The following is a 25,392-nucleotide window of genomic DNA, read 5'->3' on the forward strand; positions in this document are numbered from 1 at the left end:
ATATTTATACCTGATTTATCTGCACTATTAACAAAAAGATGTTACTGTTTTCCTTGGATAAACTATTTTAAAGATCATTGATTCTAACGGCTGTGATGAGCTGGTCTGTCATCACCGGGATTCGACTTGTAATCTGAGGGTCGCGGGTTTGAATCTCAGAAGCGCCAAAGATGCTCGTCCTTTCAGCCGTGGGGGTGTTATAATGTGACGGTCAATCCCATTATTCGTTGTTAAAAGAGTAGCCCAAGTGTTGGTGGTGGGTGGTGATGACTAGCTGCTTTCCCTCTAGTCTTAAACTGCTAAATTAGGGAAGGCTAGCGCAAATATCCCTCGTGTAGTTTTGCGCGAAATTAATAAAAACAAACAAGTCGTCATTAGTGGGATTTTAACCAAAGATCTATGTGTGGACAGACGTAAAAATACACCAAGTACGATACACTTTCTGCATATAAAGATACTGATCCAAATACTCAGTAATATAAAAATATAAAATATCTGACCGTACAAAGGGAACTATTTTAATTAACTGAGCTTAAATTGAACTGAGGTAAACGGATAATGTTATCGAATGAAGTGGTGGTGCTTTATTTTAATTATTATATTTTGATAAGATACTTCAGAACTGACTGCCACTTTTTTTTCGTCACCGTTTAGGTTATTATGTTTTTAGTTTATCTTGGTTTCTGGAACTTTCTCGGTGTAATAATACCAGAAACAATATATAATAACAGAGTTATAGAGATACAGCGGTATGTCTACGGATCCACAACGCTAAAAATCAGGTGTTAGATTCCCCTTGGTGGGCTCAGCAGATAGCCCGATATGGCTTTGCTATAAGAAAACACACACATAATAATAGAGTTCAACAAACTACTAAATCGATAGCAGTGAAACTACATAGTTTGTTTTGCTATCGAAAACTACCATAAGCTGTGTAATGATCGACTATAAACGACATTATATACTATTCTAGACGTTTCTTAGAAATGTTTATTGAAATACATCGCTCTACACTTTACTAATAACTAAAGCCTGCCTTCATGGTGTAGAATGTTTAATGAATGTCGAATAGATAGTTGGTAAATAAACCACCTAAGAAAAATTTAAAACACCTAAAATAATTTGTTGTTTCTTTTCATCAAATGTATTTTTATTAGTGAATGAGAACTGAACTTATGTGACAATAATGTGTTGGTAATAAGTCAATGTTAGTTAATGTTTAATTCTATTGGTGGATTTTTATTTATTTCTCGTTTTTTCCAAATACTTTCTTGTTGTAATATACAAATGTATAAGAAAATACTCGTCATCTGGCCTAAGTGTTCGAAAATCAGTACATAAAATATGATTTGTAAAGAAAGCTGAAATTTAACACACGCTCATATCTTTCAGCCGTGGGGGCGTTATAATGTTACGATCAATCCCACTATTCGTTGCTAAAAGAGTAGCCCAAGAGGTGGCGGTGGGTGGTGATGACTAGCTGCCTTCCCTCTAGTCTTACACTGCTAAATTAGGGACGGCTAGCGCAGATAGCCCTCGAGTAGCTTTGCGCGAAATTCAAAACAAACAAACAAACAAATTCTCTATGTATGTATATTCCAGATATTAGCCAATCAACTACAATAGCTTTCAACCTGATGTCTGAACTTCGGTGAAATTATCTAAAACTCTCACTGGAGGTGAATAGTATATATAACTGGAACACATTCAGTCACTGTCAGCTGTATTTTGAGCACTAACGACCTACCCTTTTCTCATTCTATTAACACTGCAGTTTGGATCCAATTTACGGATAATTTAAAACTTCAGGAAATATTAAGGATACCTTTCAATCCATTATTGATAACAAAACTACGTATTTCGCATGTTAAAACATGTGCGTGATTTTTTTTTCGATATTCATATGCGACTCTAGGAGCTCAGCACTGTCCGTGTGACATTAATCTTGCCTAGGAAGTTTTATTGTTATGCGAACATTGGCGGGTATGTTTATTTGTTAATGAGATTGTGAAACACTTAAAGAGCTCGGAGCTGTTCTTGCAAGACTGTCGACTTTTTGCAAGGTTCGAAGCTCTACACAAAAGGGAATTGTGCAGGCGTAGACAGGGCATTATTGCATTATCTTGTGAGTTAGCTGCTGTCACCAGCGGGTCTGGTTAGAAAATACAAGATCAGCAACTTGATCCAACAGCCCAGAGCTTTTCTATTCATGACAGGAAATTGAGTAGTCCCAAGTAATATACTGATGAGACACTTATCAATGTGAAGTGTTAGAGAAGTGGACGAATATAGCATCTAACTCTTGATTTAACTCAAAGAAAGAAGTGGATTATTGTGGAAGCTCCTTTTGTTAGTAATTATCAAAGTCTATTCGGTGTGTCGTTTCCCCTACCTGTAAACTGCAACTGGAAAGGAAATTAGCTTTAAAAATTTAAATAAAAAAGTCGGCAGTATGTCAGTGGAATTTCGGATAATCTAATATTCTTTCGTCCACTTGTGACGTGAAGTTATCTAATGGGATAAATGGAGCGATCAAATTTCATCTTCCTAACTAAGCCCCCAAGCCCTTCGATAGCTTGCCGACAGGCCGAACTAGCGGAATTTCTAATTAGTATTATAGCCCTAAACGTTTCACTACTAAAGTAGAGAGCATAGCGTATTAGTTTCCTGCTTTTATTTAATTAGATTAACAACAGTTTGAAAAACAGAAAGAAATTTAAATGTGCAGTTTTTTTTCATTCAAACAAATGCACTGAATGCCCAAAGATGTTTTTAATTTCACTTTGTAAGGTATGTACTTAATATATAATGAAAATTTCCTCACTAATCGGTGAAATCTATCTTTGTTTTATTCTCTCGCCTTTCCTAATCTTCGGTTTTTTTTTCTTACAGTTCAATATTTTCAACTAATGAGCAAATATCTGGAAAAAATAATGTGAGTAATAACGGGCAATCGTCATAATATAAACAGATTGTTAAAACCTGTTAACAAAGGAAGATAAGGTATTTTTTCGCAATCAAAAAGTAATTTTATCTGTCTAAGTCATTATATACTATTACAATTTCCTTCAGGTTTTGAAAAATCTAGTTTGTTGACTTTACAGGACGTCAATTAAAATAAATGTTATATTCTAGAAGTTTGACTAAGAAAATAACTGTTTGCTCAATGACTCAAATAGAAACGTATTCTTAAAGCATCTTAGTTTCTATAATATAATTGAAAGAATACACACAATTAAATGGAATTTTATACAACACAGGTCTAATCACATATAAAAAAAATCGAAGCAAACGATATGAACCAGAATACTGAAGTTGTGGAGCAAATAAATGTTCACATGTGACATTTGAAAGTTTTTTTGGAAAGACTTTTACCATGGAAAAATAAGGTTTTTGAACTAAGCAATATAGACTTCCCAGCTTTTATCAGACAGTTAAATTGTTGATTAAAGCTTTGGACAAATAATAAAAATATTTTCTTTATCCATCTCTTCAGAATAACTTTAGAATTTAAAACAGTAATATTACATATATTATTATTTGAATGGTACTTTTTAATACAATTTTATATGTTGTGATGTCTTTTTCAATATGGTGTAGCATGAATATAAATAGTTTTAATATTTTAAACGTGACTTCAGAATTTAAAACATGGTTATGTTATCATCGACTGTGATAATACTCATTTTAGTCACGATTTTTGTTTTGACAAAACTTCATAATTTTAAGCATGACTATATTAGCATCGATATTTTGAATTTCACCTTCTTCAGGACTGTTCTTTTTAGCACAACTTCCATAACTGAAAACATAATTATGTTAGCATTGATTTCTTTGTGCTTTCACAATCGTTAGAATGGTTGTTTCTAACACAGTTCACAAAACAAAACTGTTGGAGCGAAGAAACTGCGGAAAGTTTAGTGTTATTTAATTGGTTTTCATTTGAAGGTTGTTGATGTATTATCATTTACATATGACAGAACCTTGTAAGATATTTTCGGTTAAACTATCTTGTGTCGGTGATGTAGCTTTGCATGAAAATAGAGATCACAGTACCTGCAAAAGAGGTGTGGTATCTTAACCGTACATAACATCTCTTGCGGCGCATAGGTTTAACTACCATAAATTAGATATATTGACCAGATAAATAGAAGAAGAGGTCACCGCTGAACCGGACTCTCCCTGGTCCAAAATATGATTCGTATCCCAATGAAGAAAAATGGCTCATTAGAGAAAGGGCAGACAGTTAGCAACACGTACAGCCTACACAACTACCTTTCACTAATGAGCGAGATCGACTGTTATTTTTCTAACATGTTCACCGGTGAAAGTGAGTTGAAGTCAAACCTTGGACCCATCTATCGGTAACACAGCACTCTAACCACTATATCACACCAGGATGAAAGAAAATGTTCCAGTGTTTATTTCAAACATCAGATGCTTCAGACCGTTACATAAACATACTTGGATTTTTTTTTCTACTTAATAATTGAAATTATACGTTTGCTTATTTCTGTTAGCGTAAAACTAAAGGAGATTTATTTTGAATAATAATGAAAAAAAATAAAGTATAATATATAGATATGAAAAATAAAGTGAATATTCATAAACGTATTACTGCAGTCGATATCTTATTAATTATCAGTTGTTTCGTAAACTAAGAATGCTGCTTGGAAATCGCCACGTGCTTTTCTTATTTCGCTTCAAGTATTCTCATTTAAAATATATTCATTTCGATGTATTGTTATGACTAAATATCTGTTTATTCTAACTGTAACATAATTAAAGAACGAATACTTACGTAAGCGCTAAGAAACAGTTCATTTCAACATTAACGAATCAAATACGTATACATGTTTGTTATAATCTAATGTAATTACGAAGACATGAAGTTCAAGTTGCCAAAGAAAGTCATACTGATTTAATGAATTGTAACTTACTGATCGTGGATAGCAGCATCTTATAGTAAACAGAGAGTTCTGAGTTATGATAGGCTTGGTCACGGAGTGATCGGCTATTCGAAGAAATAATTAATCTTATATGTGACTAACTGTCACAGTAACCTTGGCAGACTTTATTTACTAACACTAAAGGCTTAGATAAATGTCATATTATCTTTCTCGAGTTGCTCTTTTCATTGTAAGTCTGAGTAACTCTCTCTTACCTCAAATACACACTCCGCCACACAAAAAGCTTTACAAAACAGTTCAGTTATATTAATTAAATCAACGAGCTTCTATTTTAATTAGCAGGTTATTTTTGTGTATGATTCATGATAAAAATTACCCTACTTATTTTATAATAATTTCTCCTCACGTATAAAATATTTAAGACTAAAACGAAAAAAAAACAGCTTCTGTTTCTAATTCCCTATACATATCTTAACTAATTGAACTATATTTTCTCAAACGACGAAAAATAAAAGATTGATTGATTGTTTGGAATTTACACAATGCTACACGATGGCCTATCGGTGCTATGCCCACCATAGGTATCGAAATCCGGTTTCTAGTAATATTAGTCCGCAGACATACCCACTATGCCACTGGGAGGTGTGCAAAAAAAGGCATTGAGTCTGTTTTAAGCGGCGCAAAGGTGCATAATGAGCTACCTCTATTGAGTCCACAGAGGGCATTGAATCTGGAATTTCAGTGTTATAAGCCCTCCTTCACTGATGCTAGAAGAGAGAAACCAATATCAGTAAAAGTGTTACCAAAAGTGGATTTGATTAAAAAGTTAAACAACAACAAGTTGTTGTTTTTATCTTGAAGGAGTTGAGTGATAAAGTCATTTTATGACTGTTTGAAACAATAAGTAAGTTCCATACCACCTTTGTTTTTCTCCCGGTGGCTCAGCAGTAGGCAATGCTTTTAAGACTAAGGCTTGAGTTTGTAATTTATATTTGTCGATTTGATTTTGTCTCTAAATTTAGCTGGCATTTTATCTAGATTATTCAGGTATATTTGTTATTCTGTTTTAGGGTTCCAGGTTTTAGGCTTATATATGTTTGTTTTTCATTTTAAAGAGATTTGAAACATGAGAGAACGGTTAACAATAGTATAAAATGTTATTCCATTCCTTACAACAGCTAACTTTTTGTATTCATTTTCCCACAGTCTTACTTCTATTTTTTTATTATTGGTGGTTTCTTTCGTCGATGATTTTTCATGCTAAACCAACTGTAAGTGAAAAAAAGAAAAGAAAATATTTCAGTTATTTTAAGCCTTTCACTGCCTTAACCTACAACTAATATTTTATTCAAAGAACTAACTTGTAGGATGAGAAAGAAACCCACATCTACATACAACGACCGTCATTCGAGTAGCATACTAAACTAAGTCCTAGCGCCTAGAAGAACAAACGTTTAGATGTCTCATACGCATGCGTCAAGTGAGAGTCGGCAGAAGCTAATCGATCAGCAGACACCAAAGTCACAGATCAAAATAATAAGTTAATTTTGGATTTGAGAAAATTATTACGGAAGTTTAAGCAAAATTGGCAAAAACTGTATATATGTGTATGTTATAAGTGGTTGATCAACATAATATGCAGAGATGAAAACAAAAATCGTTAAATAGAATTAAAACTTTCCATTAAACAACAACTAAAGTAAAATAGAAAACTAAAATAGAATCAGAAACACGATGGCATCGTTGGCTACTCACGCCCTCTGCTACAGTTTAATATTTAACACTAGTTTTCTCACGACTGTTTAAACGATTGTCTGTATTAACTCACGGGAATGGGAATTTTTGAAAGAACGTTAAAATAATGTCTGCGATCCATATGTTTAATTAAAGAAGTGTTTATGTTAAACTGTTTAAGCGAAAATGAAAGGTAAACGATTTATTTATTTGTATGCATATAAAATAAAGGAGCTTACTTTGTTTGGCTTGTTTTTAAGTGCAGTGCTACAGAATGAGTTAAGTGCAGGACTAACCACCAAATTTTTAGTATAACATTAAAACCTAAAGCTTACCGCTAGGCCTCGCGTGTGGATTGAGAGCAGCAGACCTTTTATCAACATCAGTTTTGTTGCTAATCAATGTACGTCTGTCGTAAGTTGCATAATTCTAAAGAATCTAGTTTAGGTCAAAGTATTAAAAACATATAATAGCAAAAACGACAAAATATCGGCTCAATTTTAGTAATTAAAACACCCAAATAAGGAGTTAAAAATATAAATTATTAGTTTTTTTTTGTCATATTCCAGTAACCAACGAGTTAAATTATACTTTTTGTTTGTTTGTTTAGAATTAAGCACAAGGCTATATAATGGGCTATATAATCAAAACCAGGTAGTTAGTGATGTGAGTTCGCAGAGGGGAAGAGTTAATATGAATTGGTTTGTTCGTTTTTGAATTTCGCGTAAAGCTACACGAGGGCTATCTGCGCTGACCGTCTCTAAATTTGCAGTGTAAGACAAGAGGTAAGGCAACTATCATCACCGCCAACTCTTGGGCTACTATTTTACCAACGAATAGTGGAATTGACGATCACATTATAATGCTTCCACGACTGAAAGAGCGAGCATCTTTTGGTGTGACTAGAATTCGAACCCCCGAACCTCAGATTACAAGTCGCGCGTGGCCCGGCATGGCCAAGCGTGTTAAGGCGTACGACTCGTAATCTGAGGGTCGCTGGTTCGCATCCCCGTCGCGCCAAACATGCTCGCCCTCTCAGCCGTGGGTGCGTTATAATGTGACGGTCAATCCCACTATTCGTTGGTAAAAGAGTAGCCCAAGAGTTGGCGGTGGGTGGTGATGACTAGCTGCCTTTCCTCCAGTCTTACACTGCTAAATTAGGGACGTCTAGCACTGATAGCCCTCGAGTAGCTTTGAGCGAAATTTCAAAACAAATAAACAAAACAAACAAGTCGCGCGCTTTAAACACTTGGCCATGCCGGGCTAAATGAATTGGCATATATTTTTTTAGTATGGTTTTATGAGTGTATATCGTTATCTTAACACAATCATGTACTTTTAAAACCCAGTATTTTCACTCTCAGAAATGCAATTCCTTATCACCATTGTCCTCATGATTGACGGGGGTTTATTCTGTTTTCTTTTCGTTAGTTCACTATCAAACGTACTCACGTGAACGTAATTCCATCGGTAATGATTTTCATTTAAAATAATTTAATTTAAATTTAAATTTGAATTTTGGCCCGGCATGGCCAGGTGGGTTCAGGCGTAATCTGAGGATCGCGGGTTCGAATCCCTGTCACACCAAACATGCTCGCCCTTTCAGCCGTGAGGGCGTTATAACGATACGGTCAGTCCCACTATTCGTTGGTAAAAGAGTAGCCCAAGAGTTGGCGGTGAGTGGTGATGACTAGTTGCCTTCTCTGTAGTCTTACACTGCTAAATTAGGGACGGCTAGCGCAGATAGCCCTCGAGCAGCTTTGCGCGAAATTCAAAAAACAAACAAACAACATTTTATCAGCTAAAGTGTGATGAATGTGTTTGGAAAAGATAAACCAAAAATATTGTTGTACTTTTTCACAGATAAATAACTCTTACGAGAAAGTAAAAAAAAAAAAAAAACATAATAATATTTGAACGTGACGATATATACATAAAAGATGGCGAAAGATTTTGTAGCATATTTTTATTTTTGTTATTTTTACGCACCAGTCATTTTTAATACTTGTTACAGAAATAAATATGTGATGAGTGAAGAAAACAACATTAGACAGTATCTAAGTACTTTTAACATTTATACTAATAAAAAATCTTTCGTCATGTACCACAGTCAGAACTGTAGAATGTGAAGTGCTCTGAATGGCCTTTGTACTAAATTATGTGCACATAAACTGTGGTGTTTGTAGTTAATACCTTTGCTGTGGACGATAAATCATTTTATTGCGAAAATCTTAAAATATTTATTGAGACTATTCCACTGTGCGAGACTATAAAACTCGGTTTATATTTTTCAACTTGTGCACTTATGTATCTGTGCCACCTATACAAAACATTGTCCAGACAATAACAAGGTAGAATTTAAAACTCTTGTTAAAACTTTATTTTTGCATACCCTGTTTGTACGATATCAATACATATATAACAAATAAACAAACTGACATTCGTCGACTGTAATTCTATTGGTTTTTTACATGAGCACAAAGTCTGCTTACTATTTTACTATTCGTATATCAACATCAAAATGAAATACCTTGAAAATTTTTGCCAACAGACCATGCATTCTATCTGATTGAGTGTTATAAGTTTTCTTCACGAAAAAAACTTGATACTGCAGCAACTTAGAGCACCATAAAAAGGTGATACGTAAACATAACTTAGAAAGGGAATAACAATAACAATTTTAACCGAATAAACTCCACAGAAATCACAAATAACAATAGATATTAAACATAAAGTCAACTTGTACTGTCAGATAATAACAAACGAAACGTCTTCATTAAAGATAGAATTAAGTTATGCATCTTATACCAAGAACTCATAATAATGGTTAAATATGAAATGACTAGCTGCCTTCCCTCTCGTCTTACACTGCTAAATTAAGGACGGCCAGCGCAAATAGCCCTCGAGTAGCGTTACGTGAAATTAAAAAAAACAAAAAAAACTCAAAAATAAAATCAAAATTTCCTGCTTGTTTGTTACCACAAAATATGATTTTAGTTGGCTAAAGGAAATGAGCATTTATATACTAAAAACTATTTTTGTTTATTTATTATAGGGTAAAGCCGTATTGAGCTACCTGCTGTGTTCATCATGGAAATTGGATCGTTTTGTTTGTATCTTCGTTTTTAATTTCGCGCAAAGCTACTCGAGGGCTATCTGTGCTAGCCGTCTCTAATTTAGCAGTGTAAGACTAGAGGGAAGGTAGCTAGTCATCACCACCCACCGCCAGCTCTTAGGCTACTCTTTTACCAACGAATAGTGGGATTGACCGTCACATTATAACGCCCCCACGGCTGAGAGGGCGAGCATGTTTGGTGTGACCGGTATTCGAACCCGCGACCCTCGGATTACGAGTCGAACCCCTTAACACGCTTGGCCATGGCGGGCCATGGGAATCGGAAATCTTGATTATAGTATTATAAGTCTGTAACTCATTATGTTTTAGTAGATATATTTTACTTTTATTATTTCAATGGACTCAACAGATGGCCTGATGTGGCTTTGCTGTTAGGAAAACACACACACACACTTTTATTATTTTGAACTAATATTTGTGACAAAAATATTAAATTTCCTTCTATTTAAACATATGAATATTATAACAAACTTCAAAATTCTGAAAGTATTTTACTAGTTTGATATATATGTTTATATGTTTGATATATATATATATCTATATAACGAATAATTCGCTTTTCAATGAGACGTCTTTCTTAATATGATATAGAGGCGTAGGAGTTGATAGGACCAGGAGGGACATGCCACCAGTATTATTTGTTTGTTTAGAATTTTTCGCAAAACTGCACGATCGCTATCTGCACTAGTCAACCCTAATTTAGCAGTGTAAGACTAGAGAGAAGGCAACTAATTATTACCACCCACCGCCAACTCGCGGACTACTCTTTCACCAACGAATAGAGGGATTTACCGACACATTATAACACCTCCACGGTTGAAAGGGCGAGCATGTTTGATGTGACGAGAATTCAAACCTGCGACCCTCAGATTACGAGTCGAACGCCCCAACCACCTGGCTATGCAAGACCAGAACCACGTTGTAATTTATACACAATAGAATGTATAAAACATATAAAATTAAACATTATTATTACTCTGTCAGTAGTTTAAAGCCAACAAAATATTGTAGATGGTAACATAACATGTGGGCTGGTGTAAATACATATAATCATGTGCACTAACTTTCATCCTACTGTCATTAACAATCTGTGTTCATTTATAAATCCAAAGGTCATGAATAATGTAATATATTTTGAAAAATTGAAAATACGACACAGAGTTTACCTTCTAATGTTATTTCTTTGTTTTTTATAGTAAATCCAGTTCATTTTGCCATTTTAAAATAATACTATATATAAATACATATAAATACAAATATATATACGGGTGTTATGTGATTGTGTATTTTAAGTATTTAATTATTCGTCTACATATTATAACAATTGCTCAAATGTACTATTTTCACCAATAGTTAAAATATAACCTATGTTCCTACTTGTGTTATCTTCTTGGTTGCGCTTAAATGAGGTATTATGAGTATAATCAATAATGCGTTGACAACGTAACTGAAAAACGTTATAATTTTATGTACTGGTTTTGTTTTCTTAACAAATCATTTTCTTACGTTTGCATCTTTATTTGAGTTTCGAAAGTACATTTTCTTGAAACACGTGTATAAGTTGTTCATATGCACAAAGTCGCATATGCGTTAAGTTCAATTGCTATTAGATGTTTAGTCACCATAAATAAATCAATGTGTTAAGACCTCCGACAGAAATGTAGTTGTTATGCCATACAAACATATTTTGATCTCTAGAATAAATTTAGATTATTTCAATTAACTACAATTGCTTTTTGTCCCATTTTAATTAGGCCCAGCATGGCCACGTGGTTAAGGCACTCGACTCGTAATCTGATGGTCGCGGGTTTGAATCCCCTTCACACAAAACATGCTCGCCCTTTCAGCCGTGGGGGCGTTATAAAGTTACGGTCAATCCCATTATTCGTCGGTGAAACATAAATCCAAGAATTGGCGGGGGTTGGTGATGACTAGCTGCCTTTCCTCTTGTCTTACACTGCAAAATTAGGGACAGCTAGCGCAGATAGCCTTCGTGTAGCTTTGCGCGAAATTCGAAACAAATCAACCAACCTATTTTAACCCTAAATAACCCTAAAGACTTTAAAATTTCTTATGAAACGCTTTATTATTACGTATCCTAATATCAGAAATGTTAGTTTAGTTAGTAGTTGTACATAATCGTGAAGCCAAACTTCATTTCGAACTCTGCCAGGAATAATGATACCCATTTAATAGGCTTGATGACTCATCTCTTTCTTTTGCATTTTCTTCGTCGCGAAAATTATAAATCTCACACGAACGAGGGCGTTTAATAACTTAATTTCGGATTTCATAAATCCTGCATAAAATATCTCCTCGAAGAAGCTAATTAAAAAGGATGGTTGTCACGTATTTGAGATTCAGGGAACGCTCGCTGACCCGATGGCAATAAAGACTGCCCATGCTTAAATGGTTCGTCGGCTCCACGATCGACCGCTGCTACCACTTCTTCCATATCGTTCTGAGAAGTGAATGATTTATTGGAGGGTTTACAGTTTTCACCACCAATTTTTGTCCCTGAATAAACTCTTCTTAGCACCAGCGATGCAGAGAATCTCGACTCTCTGAAATGCCTTTAGCAAGAATTGTCGTTGGAAAAAAAAAAAGATAAATGTAATATTGCAGTGAAAGAATTCATACGATATGTTTGTTTGTTTGGTTTTGAATTTCGCGCAAAGCTACTCGAGGGCTATCTGCGCTAGCCGTTCCTAATTTTGCAGTGTAAGACTAGATGGAAGATAGCTAATCATCACCACCCACAGCCAACTCTTGGGCTACTCTTTTACCAACGAATAATGGTATTGACCGTCACATTACGACGCCCTCACGGCTGAAAAGGCGAGCATGTTTGGTGCGACGGGGATTCGAACCCGCGACCCTCAGATTACGAGTCGAACGCCTTAACCCGCCTGGCCATGTTGGGCCCATGCGATATGAATATTATGTTTTCACGAATTGTATCCTACTGTATAATATTAGTTGTTTTATGGTATGAATTACACTTACGGCACCATGTTATCGACATACTTATACAAAAGATGTTAAGCTCTCGATGTCCGCGATTGTAAGTATTACTATTTTAACTCACAGACTTTACTATAAAATGAATAAATAAAGTTTAAAATTAATTTTTTGTATAATTAAATAAATATAATTATCGAAGTCGTGATTTTATCAGAATTAAGTTGCAAAATAAAACGTAAAAGCTTCTGTTGAACATTCTCACTTATCAGGTTTTAAAATTATATTTATGTATTTTTTTTCTGAATAACATAATAAGTAATCGTAGATAGTATTTGCAAAATACTATCTCACGTTTTGCATTAAACAATAATAAAGATGTGAGATAGTGTCATAATAAATGTAGCACTATTCGAGTGCGGGACAGAGAAAGCCATTTTTAAACATGTTTTAACGCTTACTGATAAAAAGCAGAGAAAATTATTAGGCCCGGGCTGCATATAAGAAGGTCCAACTTCAACGTCACCTCGCATTTTCAACTGTAAACGTATTTTAAAAGTATCATCAATCCCACTGTTCCATCAAGAGCAGTTTTTTAGGCGGTGAGTGATGTTGACTATTGTCCACCTCTAAGTTGGCCGTTTAGTCCTCGTAGTCATAAGATACCATCATTGTCAAAAATGCTAAATACCAAAAGCAAATGCATCATTCTCAACAACAAAAATATTATTGATCGCTTTTACACCTATCATGGAGAAAGAAATTTCTAAGAAGAATAATCTGTTTTTAATTGCAGTCGTTGTTTCTAGGAATAGATCCGCAATTGTTCAATAATTCGATACGTAGATTAACACAGAAGATGCAACGTTAACGAAGACATGAACATTTGCTTCTGAATGGGTAAAACACAAAACTGCTGTATTGCACTTATTCATAACTGGTTAAAGTGCACAAATCACAAAACATCTCGGTAACGTTTTTCGAAAGCTTCCGCCTCTAGAATGCAAATAAAAATGTTACTGTATTATTCAGACACTTTCGTAAGTAAAAACCTGTGAAAATTATTTGAGAGTGTGGAAGAAGGGACATAATACCAGAGTGGATATAGTAATCACAAATATTCAAGTAACGTGCAACCCTTTACATCTTCGGTAAAAATAATGTGACTGTGCTCCACGAGTGTTGAGATTTTTGAAAGGTATTCGCGTCAAAACACAATGCTGTTAACGTTGTGTAAAAGCTATTTATATTTTCAGGATCCTCGGTAATACTGTTGACGTTGAATTACATATACTTTGTATTTTCAAGATTCTCTGTAATACTTTTAACGTTGTATCAGATCTACTCTATAATTTCAGAAACCTCGGTAATACTGTTGACGTTGAAATAGATCTGCTCTATATTTTCAGAATCCTTGGTAATACTGTTGACGTTGAAATAGATCTGCTCTATATTTTCAGTTGACGTTGAAATAGATCTGCTCTATATTTTCAGAATCCTTGGTGATACTGTTGACGTTGAAATAGATCTACTCTATATTTCCAGAATCCTTGGAAATACTGTTGACGTAGTTAGCTCTACTCCATATTTCCAGGATCCCCGGTGACACATACCTTTAATGTTGAATTACACTTATTTTATATCTTCAGGATCCCCGATAAGCTTCTGTATTGAAAGTAACTTGTGGTCAAGAAGTGGCTTGTATGGAACAGCACAGATAGCCCATTGTGTAGCTTAGTGCTTAATAAGATAAAACTATAAAAATCTTTTGTTTAAAATAAGGGACCAGCCCTTTGAAAACTTAAATGTTGATGTTGGTCTAGGTTACCATATCACTCAAAATGAACGAATAGTTATAGATGTGTAACAAATACTTTATCAATAAAAATATTGGAACTTAAATTACCACAGAAAGATGAAAAATATTAACTAGACTTTATTTCAGTAAGAAGATGCAAATTCATGCTGTAAAAATATATATAAATCAATAGTGAAACATGGCACTTACGGAAAATGAATTTTTAACATTTTGTTTTATTGACTCGTCATTATGATAGTATAAACATAGTTTTGATTGCGTTCTTATTGTACCTTTTCTTTAAAGTATATTATTTTGTTGACGGAGCTTTAGCTTAACTTGAGATCTTGTTTTATGTTATAAACTAATTTACTGTATTTTGTGAGATAAAGTGGCCAAACATAAGTACTCAGATCATAAAGGTTCGTGTTCACATTTGTTTGTTTTAATCAACTATCACGAGTTTCTGTATAGAACATGAACATTATTTAAAGATTTTTATACAAAGCCACTAGAGAGCTATCTGCACTAAACGTCAGTATTTTAATTAATATATTAGATGGAAGATACCAAACTAAACCACCCACCTTTAACTTTAGGACTTCTATCACCAAAACATATTGGAATTAATCGTCATATTATAGCGTTCCCACAGCGGGATTCGAACGCGCAGTCTGTATAGTGGCAGTTCATTACCCTAACCACTAGACTAAACCATCCTTCATGTTGCGCCTTGACATACCAGCAGGGAACGAGTCTTCAAAAGCCTGCTCGTTAGTTGGCGAATGATAGATTTCAAGAGATAAAATTCTACTTTTTTCACACAGAAACGTTTTTGGAAAGCGCGAAAGTGAATTAACTACGTAATAAAGAATAGACAAATTGTAAAAAGGACGTCAATGTGATTTTTTGCTCGAAGAATACGTGATATGGATTTAGATGTGTGTTATTTGTAATTTTAAATCACGTCTTTTTTACGAGCAAAAAATCACATTGACGTCCTTTTCACAACTTGTCTATTTTTTATTACGTAGTTAATTCACTTTCGCGCTTTCCAAAACCGTTTTTGTGTGAACAAAAATACAATTTTATGTCTTGAAATCTTTTATCATTGGCCAACTAACGAGCAGAATTTTGATGACTCGTCCCCCACTGGTACAGCCGTAAGACTACGGACTTACTTCGCTAAAACAAGGGGTTCGATTCCCCTCGATGGATTCAGCAGATAACCTGATGTCGCTATCTTGATGACTCATAAATTTAAAAAACATAATTTAGTATATACTGAAAAATGTAAAACAAATGATATGAGAACGACAACAAATCTGTTCATTTACTTTAATTTCACGCAAAGCTACACGAGGGCTATCTGCGCTAGCCGTCACTAATTTAGCAATGTAGAAAAGACTAGAGGGAAGGCAGCTAGTCACCACTACCCACCGCCAACTCTTCAGCTACTCTTTTACTTACGGATAATGGGATTAGCCATCACATTACAACACCCTCAAGGTTGAAAGGATTAGCTGTTTTGTGTGACTGAGATTCGAACCTGCGACCTTCAGATTATGAGTAGAGCGACCTAACCATCTGGCCACCAAATCTATTTGAAGAGGATGTCTTCTGCAGGTGTGTTTATACGTTCATGGTACAGGGTGTTCGGAAAGTCACTGTGCACTTATATATTTATTGACATACATGTTTCAATATAGAATACAAGAGGTAAATAAGAATGACAATTATGAACAATGTTGAAAGTGACCCCCGTTGGCATCAATACAGGCCTGGATTCTTCTTATTTTGTTTCTAAACACCGCTATCAGTTGCTGACTTGAAATAGACTGAATAAAATATGATTACAAAACTGCACAGTGACTTTCCGAACACCCTGTATATTTTATGATGATAATTTCTAATGTATATCTTGAAGAAACATGAAAACTTGCAAAGAAAAAAAACATCCGCTGAGGTAAATATATTTTCTACTGCAATTATTAAAATGTTTACCGATATTCAAAGAAATTCTACTATACTACTCACATTAAACAAGTTTCTTTAGTACAAATAACATCATTAAAAGTGACTTTTAAGGTTTTATTCAGAAAATAAATTCGGTTGTAGAGACTTGCTATCTTGATTTCTGTTTAACATGATATAGAAATGATTAACATAAAATATTTGATTATGTTGAAGAAACCTAACCATAAATTCTGCAAATAATGTTCAAGACAGTTTATTATACAACACGTTTTCAATAATTTCTTTCTTCTCTCTCTCTCTTCTCTTAAAGCTTGTATGATGAGAAGACAAAAACCTGTCGCACTAAACATGCTCGTCCTTTCAGCCGTGGGGGCGTTATAATATTACAGTCAATCCTACTATTCGTTGGTAAAAGAGTAGTCCAACAGTTGGCGGTGGGTAATGATGATTAGCTGTCTTCCATCTGGTCTTACACTGCTAAATTAGGGATGGCTGGCACAGATAGCCCTCGTGTAGCTTTGCTCGAAATTTAAAAAACAAACAAGTATCTAACAAAAACGTGATACACTATTACCTAAAACAGCGCTTATTTGGACATTACTTACTCGTCTGTTGATTACTCTAATCTGAAACTCGCGTTTCATAAATTTCATTTCAAACTCTAGTATTCATTATACCATGTTTTAGGCTCTTCTATAGGATGAGTAGAGCAAAACGAACCTCTATTTCTACGAGAAAATTAGATTTTCAAAGCCAAAGATATCAGACGAACTGTCATAAGTGCACCTGAGGCCGATTCTAATCTCTCAAACCCGAACCTCATCGATTAAAGGATTAAACGACTCCAAAGAGGTTGTACTAACATACCGGTGGTGAAAACATATACTGATAAATCTATTTCACGTTTAAAGTTAAGAAGCACGATCAATCAGCTGTTTAATATCAATTGAGCTACGTTTTGTGGCAAAATCGTTAGAAAGGTGTTTTTAAAAGATAAGCCGTTTGCAGAAAAGTAGAATATTTTTACGTGTGTCACGAATGAAATTAATAATTAACACGGCAAATACTAACCCTAGTTTTAATTAAGAACGAGTAACTGAAGCATGATTAATTAAATAATTATCTCGTTATGCGTGTAAGTAGGATTCATTAATATTGAGTCATTAATGTTAAGCTAAGGGTAAAAATCTTATTTACTCCATAAATATTTATTTCTTAGCCATCCTGGAAAACTTGTCTTGTAACTGCTATTTCTTTAATAATAACTGTTTTGTCACCGTCGGCTCACATAGACATTTAATACAGTGAATCGGTGAGAAGTAAGCTGCGTATATCTGTTTATTGTTAGGCACAAAGCTACAAGAGAGAGTTATCTGTTTTCTGCCCGTCACGGATATCGAAACCATATTTTTAGCGTTATAAGCTTTCAGACCTTCCGCTGAACTAATGGAGAGAGACCATATAACTTGTAATATCAATTTAGATATTTTTAAACATAAAAATATCAGTAAATTATCTGATTCAGCCATTCCTTGTGTAATATCAAAGTCCTCTAACTTCTCTTTACCTCCGTTATAGCCAGTGGTTTAGCCATTCCTTGTATAATATCAAAGTCCTCTAACTTCTGTTTACCTCCGTTATAGCCAGTGGTTTAGCCATTCCTTGTATAATATCAAAGTCCTCTAACTTCTCTTTTCCTCCGTTATAGCCAGTGGTTCAGCCATTCCTTGTGTAATATCAAAGTCCTCTAACTTCTTTTTACCTCCGTTATAGCCAGTGGTTTAGCCATTCCTTGTATAATATCAAAGTCCTCTAACTTCTCTTTACCTCCGTTATAGCCAATGGTTTATTCATTCCTTGTATAATATCAAAGTCCTCTAACTTCTGTTTACCTCCGTTATAGCCAGTGGTTTAACCATTTCTTGTATAATATCGAAGTTATAGCCAGTGGTTTAGCCATTCCTTGTATACAAAGTCCTCTAACTTCTCTTTACCTCCGTTATAGCCAGTGGTTTAGCCATTCCTTGTATAATATCAAAGTCCTCTAACTTCTCTTTACCTCCGTTATAGCCAGTGGTTTAACCATTCCTTGTATAATATCGAAGTCCTCTAACTTCTTTTTACCTCCGTTATAGCCAGTGGTTTAGCCATTCCTTGTGTAATATCAAAGTCCTCTAACTTCTTTTTACCTCCGTTATAGCCAGTGGTTTATCCATTCCTTGTGTAATATCAAAGTCCTCTAACTTCTTTTTACCTCCGTTATAGCCAATGGTTTATCCATTCCTTGTATAATATCGAAGTCCTCTAACTTCTCTTTACCTCCGTTATAGCCAGTGGTTTAGCCATTCCTTGTATAATATCAAAGTCCTCTAACTTCTCTTTTCCTCCGTTATAGCCAGTGGTTTAGCCATTCCTTGTATAATATCAAAGTCCTCTAACTTCTTTTACCTCCGTTATAGCCAGTGGTTTAGCCATTCCTTGTGTAATATCAAAGTCCTCTAACTTCTTTTTACCTTCGTTATAGCCAGTGGTTTAGCCATTCCTTGTATCATATCAAAGTCCTCTAACTTCTCTTTATCTCTGTTATAGCCAATGGTTCAACCATTCCTTATATAATATCGAAGTCCCCCAACTTCACTTTACCTCTGTTATACTCAGTGGTTCAGCCATTCCTTGTATAATATCGAAATCTTCTGACTTCGCTTTACTACCGTGGTTCAGCCATTTCTTTTATAATACTGAAGTCTAAAAGTTTCACTTTAACTCTGTAACACCCAGTTGTTGCTGTTTCTGTTTTATATGTTGCAACATCTTCACAATATTAACTCTTAAAGTTTCTCCATATGTCGAGAAAGACTCATAAATGTAAAATAACCTCTAGTGTTGGTAATTATCAATGAAAGAGCTGTGTAATGTCAATCAATATAGAGCAAACATAGAAAATACTGAATTGATTATCCCAAGTTTACTTAAGACAGAATTTTTCACCTAATCGTAGATCACTCACCAGATGATGCTAGTAAATAAAACACATGGTAGCATTCAAAACACTCTTATCAATGAGGCTGTACACAAGGGTAACAAAATTAAAAGAGAAACGAACATAAATGAATCAACTTTATTAGAGATATTATTCCGCACTGAAACAAAGTTCTTGGTATTTCCATCAAAAGTTAGCCAAAATTTTTAGGCATGGCAAATGTCAAAGAAATAATATGACTATTTTGTAAATTATAAGTCATTGGTAAAAGTATTTTTTAAACAATCAACATGGGCATTATATTTCTTTATCGAAAATGAAGGCATGAGTAATTAGATGTGTATAAACAACATTTATGGTACGTGTCGTTTTGGAGAGAGTTAATATTAACGAGGGAAAACGTGTATAATCGATAATTGCAGGTAAAAGAAAACAAATATTTGATGACAGCTAAAGCGTGAAAGTAGCTTGTGGGAAAATGCTCTCCATTAGTTGTCCCTCGAAGGGAAAACGTTCCCTATTAGTTGTGTTCCTTGAAGGGAGATTGGTAAGTTTATGGACTTACAACACTAAAATCCGGGATTCGACTCCCTGTGGTGGATACAGTAGACAACTTAATGTAGCTTTCTCTAGAATAAAATTGAGAAACAAACAAACCTTCGTTAAATTATTAAAACTATCTTCTTTAAAACCCTTACTTCAGGTACTTAAGGTGTATTAGACTGTCGAAAACACACCTAGCGATGGAAAATGTTCAAACATTCCGTTGCTTGAAACGCGGTGATGTTTGTATGAAGAACAAAACTACGTGAAATTAACAGTTTTTAGCTATTATTTACATAGGTATTTCTTCCTTATCTCACATGTTTATTTAATCCCATGTGCTGAACACACAGGACATTTTATATTGAGTCATAACAATTCGATTCCTTTTATTGGTTAACCATTTGGGAGATTAACTAATGAATAAACAGGTAGAAATTTTATAAGGTGATATTATAATATGAATAAGAAAAATAGGTAAAACACACGTAGTAAAACATTCAAGAAAGTGCATTATATATTGGGATGATACGTCATAATATTTGTGCTTAATTTCGCGCAAAGCAACTCAAGTGTTATCTGTGCTAGCCGTCCATAATTTAACAGTGTAAGACTGGAGGGAAGGCAGCTAATCATCGCCGCCCACGCCAACTCTTGGGCTACTCTTTTACCAATGAATAGTGGGATTGACCGTCACATTATAACGCCCCCACGGCTGAAAGAGCGAGCATGTTTGGTGCGACCGGGATTCGAACCTGCAATCCTCGGATTACGAGTCGAACGCCTTAACACGCTTGGCCATGCCGGGCCCTTGGAGCTACGGGTACAGTCAAATCTCACTATTCTATCACAGTGAGTTGGCGGTTACCGCTGTTAATTGGTTACCTTCCTTCCAGTTTGTTAGTTTTAAATTAAGGACAGCTAGCGCAGCTTTGCGTAAATATTCGACACAAAGGAACAAAGATAGGTCAATAGGTACGTCTTTCTACATTACAATACAAAAGATACGTAGGGATAATGGATTGATATATCACACATTATTCAATAAAGCCAACATGTTGTGTCTAAAATAACATGTAAAACTACATTGTATATGTTGCAAATAATAAACGTTTTTATATACACCTTTGTAAGAAGAAATTCAAGAAGCGAAAGATTTTAGTTATATGGAGAGTTTATAAATTGATCAGAAAGAATAATAAATTATTTTCCTATCTACCCTATTCTTTGAACAATATACGTAGTAGGGGACACAGTAGTAATTTTTAAGTGACAAATTATAAATTATAACAAATATATTCGATTATTAAACTGCATTTTCAACGTTTTTGAGTAAGAATAGTTTGTTACATATTTTTACCGCGGACGAAGTACATAAGTCACATCGTACTGAGAAATTGTAGATTTTTTGTTTGTTACAGCAATCGCTGGAAATAACTAAACTAAAACATTAGTCAAATTACTTACGCAAAATACATAGAGAAATTACAGCAATAAAAATGGGGATTTTTTGCAATATTAAGAGTAACTTTGTTTTCTTCGTTATTGTAACTCATACCCTCGGATCCAAGAGCAACTTGTTGCAAAAATTGTTTTCACAAATATGTTTATGATTCCTGTAGGCCCTATTGATATGTCTGGAGCGCCCTCCAGCGGCACAGCCGTGTGTCTGTGGACTTACAAGGCTAAAATCTGGGTTTCGATACTTGTTGTCGAAAGAGACCAGATAGTCCATTGTGTAGGTTTCTACTTAATTACAAAACAAACAAGCTCTGGACTTAAGTTTGTTTTCTCGAATATTAATGTTGAGTGATGATATACACAAAATTAGTTTACAAAGGACAGAACTCTCTTCCTGTCTGGGACAAATAATGTATGATCCTGGCTAGAAATAAAGTCCGAGCTTAAAATATATCAAATTATCTTCAAAATATACATATACATTTCTAAGTAAACCTTTTTAAAATGTGTCTTTAGAGTTGCATCTTTACTTGCATATAACATAATGTATTCTTCTCGCACATTTGCATAAAAAAGTGCTACCCTTATACAAGAAAGAAGACAATGACTTCTAGTATATTCAGTTTCACTTCTAACGATTATTATTTTAATTCGCGAGTGCTCGTGAAAATACATTCAGACAGCAACAATAATTACACTTTAAATTATATCCCATGTTGCAATTTATAGCTTACATAATCACGATACATTCAGTTAATAACTATTAGACCTTCACCATAACTTAGCTACTCATTAATATTCTATGCCATAAAAAAATGTCTTATTGATAGGTTGGACTTATACAAAAGCTAAGGACAAAATGTTATGATTTTATTTTTTCTCCAATGTACTTAGGTTTTAGTTCACCAGTCTTTAAATAATGCTGAATCCATGCGCTTCAGTAATGCATTTCTAGACATTCATTGGAGTAATTCACTGTTCAATAACTGGAATAAATAAATCAAAACTATTTTGATTTCGGAAAAAAAAATTGTTATCCTTTATCCTCAGCTAGTTTGAATAAAACGACAACCCCTTAATACCTTTTGGAATAACTTTGAAAAATTGTTTAGTACATGACTCCAATTTATAGTTCGGTGTACATAGATAGTTTCATGTGATACAAAGTTTTATGGAAAATGAAGCAGGGAAAGTTATTGCTGTCACTTACTGTATGAATCATTCCGACTTCTTGTTCACGTCTTAGTATTGCTACCCAGAGCTTTCGTACGAAATTATTTTAAATTAAAATAAAATTATACTTTCTAAGAACCTCGTTAACTACCTCTTGTTGTTTTCACGAATGTTAATCACATTAGAAAAAGAAATCTTAAAGTAACGAAGTAAGCAACTGTGGAAACTTACCTCTGAGTCTGTTGACGACAATTTACGACCAGAAAGTGCAGCTTAATAAAACTGAAATGTCATAATGTCATTCCTGTTATTCACAGTTTAACCAAAACCAACAATTTGTGTGTAAACCAGAAGGAAAGCAGGTGGTCCTGGTTCTTTAAATTTTCTTTAGTTGCTACATTTTTTCCATGAACCTCTGTTGATTTCACGATATGCAAAACACAGCACAGATCTGTTTTCGTGAAGAAAACAATAAAAAGCACGTGAGTGGTACAGGCTGATTTTTCATGTAGATCGCGTGATCGAAACTTTCGAATAATTTGAGTCACGAATGAATTATTGTTCTCTTTGTTTTAATATGGTGGATAACATCACATGGTATTATTCTTACATTGTGCGTCATGAATGAAACTGTTCTAGTAATTTTGATTGGAAAAGTTTTATATTTCCTTCTATTATTGTATACCAGATTACATGTCACATCTAACAAGCCTAAATGTTTTTCCGTAATCGAGAGTGCTGTGATTCTAAAACTAGGAGAGGAACGAGTAGGCAAAAACAACGTCAATTTAAATGTAAGATAGAAATTTCAATGGTTTTTATGTTATAATTCACTGTTTGCTACTATACAATAATTATTACGTTTAGAGCTTACGGTGCAAATTGGAAAGTTGGAAACATATTTCAAGCAACTGTAAATAAAAACAAGTGGTTGAAATATATGATTATCTTACTGTACGATACAGATGATAAGCTGTATATTATATAGTCCTTACAAGAATGATATTCCACATCACGTTAAATGAATACGGGTTATTCAACAATTTTTTCTACGACACTATAGCTTTCAGTATGACACGTTAATCGTATATTAGAAATTTAACTGCGGCTGGTTTTCCCGTAGTAAAAGTCACAAACAATAAATCTCCAAAACACGTAAAAAGCTGACGCCACGAGCCAAGTAGGTTGTCACTCTGGTCCTACAAACTGACACAAGTCAGTCAAGCAAACTGAGCTATTGGACAATTTTATGGAAAACGGACACCTTTCTCAAGTGACTCCCGAAACATTGGACTTTCCCTTCCCGCAAGCAGCTGTTCCTTCGTTCGGTGGCTTTGTAGCTTCATGCGCTGCTCTCTCGTTCAAACAGTTGCTGTCATCTTGTCTACTGACACCGTAAGTGAACTCTTCTCCACTAACTTACTCTCTCAGTCTACGACTCAGCTAACACGACCACTCCATAACTATGGTATGTTCGAGCGCAATGGGCGCGCAAGCTCATCTAAAGAAACTGCGCAAGTAGACAGGAGCATGTGCTTCACGTGTTCGTTTCTATATCTACATCTTCATACAGATACACACACAAACTAAATCATATAACTGGTTGCAGCGAAAACCATTTAATAAGGTCTGTCAAGAAGACGAGGGTTTTGAACACGCACCATAGTCAAAGGACATAATGTCGTTAGTTTTATAGCTTATAAATGGCTCTACTGGTGGAACGTTACAACTGGATCCGCTTTTCACGCCAGGAGGTAAATGTTAGGTAGGATCAAGATACCAGGGACATACTGCCTGATGTGCAGTCCTTACGGTGGTCTGATATTGAACATAGAATGTGTCCAAAAGAGGACTACTAGCAACAGGTGCTGTCACAGGAGCGCCCTAGAAATTTAATCAAAGAAAAAACTATTTTATTTGTTAACTAAGTTAGTTTAAGGCTACACTAGATTGGGTTTTTGAAGAAACGAAGCTCGTTACGTCAATTACATTATTTTTTCAAAAGATCAGGATTTAATTGACCTTTCTTCGCTCTCATATCATCAAAAAAACAAAAATCATAAAACACTTCTGTAAGCAAACGTCTAAAGCCAATGCGTTTGGATTCGTTTAAACGCGAGGCTCGGCATGGACAGGTGGGTTAAGGCGTGCGACTTGTAAGTTGAGGTCTCGGGTTCGCATCCCCGTCGCACCAAACATGTTGGCCCTTTCAGCCGTGAGGGCGTTATAATGTGACGGTCAATCCCACTATTTATTAGTAAAAGAGTAGCCCAAGCGTTGACGGTGGGTAATGATGACTAGCTGCCTTCTCTCTAGTTTTACATTGGTAAATTAGGGACGGCTAGCGCAGATAGTCCTCGAGTAGCTTTGCTCGAAATTCAAAAAACAAACTCGTTTAAATGCTGCTTTGTTTGTTGGAAGTTAAGCACAAAGCTGTGTGTTATCCGTGCTCTTCCCACCACGGGTATCGAAACCTGGTTTCTGGAGTTGTAAGCCTGCCGATATACCGATGTGTAAGCACTTCAAAATATTATTCATTTATTTCATCGTTAAAATCTTCACACTTACATATCTGTGTTTGTTTGTTAAAATATGCCAGTAAATATTTTTTACTTCAACTGTACAGATAGATACTTTTGTCACTATACCTATCCCCCAGGGTAGGAAAATCAATAAGTTTGAAAACTTAACAATGTTGAAATTCGAGGATCGATTCCCC

The 25,392-nt window shown here is 34.8% G+C and overlaps 1 protein-coding gene across 1 annotated transcript in view; it reads right to left on the bottom strand.

Moving 5' to 3' along the window:
* Nucleotides 1–23,434, bottom strand: part of LOC143252353 (uncharacterized) — a 235,130-nt gene extending 211,696 nt beyond the window's left edge. The window contains exon 1 of the mRNA XM_076504337.1: nt 22,905–23,434. The gene's annotated coding sequence lies outside the window, so the exon portion shown is untranslated. The remainder of the gene's footprint in view (nt 1–22,904) is intronic.
* Between the last annotated feature and the right edge of the window lie 1,958 nt (nt 23,435–25,392).

The sequence above is a fragment of the Tachypleus tridentatus genome, chromosome 6 (assembly GCF_004210375.1).
Source record: "Tachypleus tridentatus isolate NWPU-2018 chromosome 6, ASM421037v1, whole genome shotgun sequence".
NCBI lineage: Eukaryota > Metazoa > Arthropoda > Merostomata > Xiphosura > Limulidae > Tachypleus > Tachypleus tridentatus.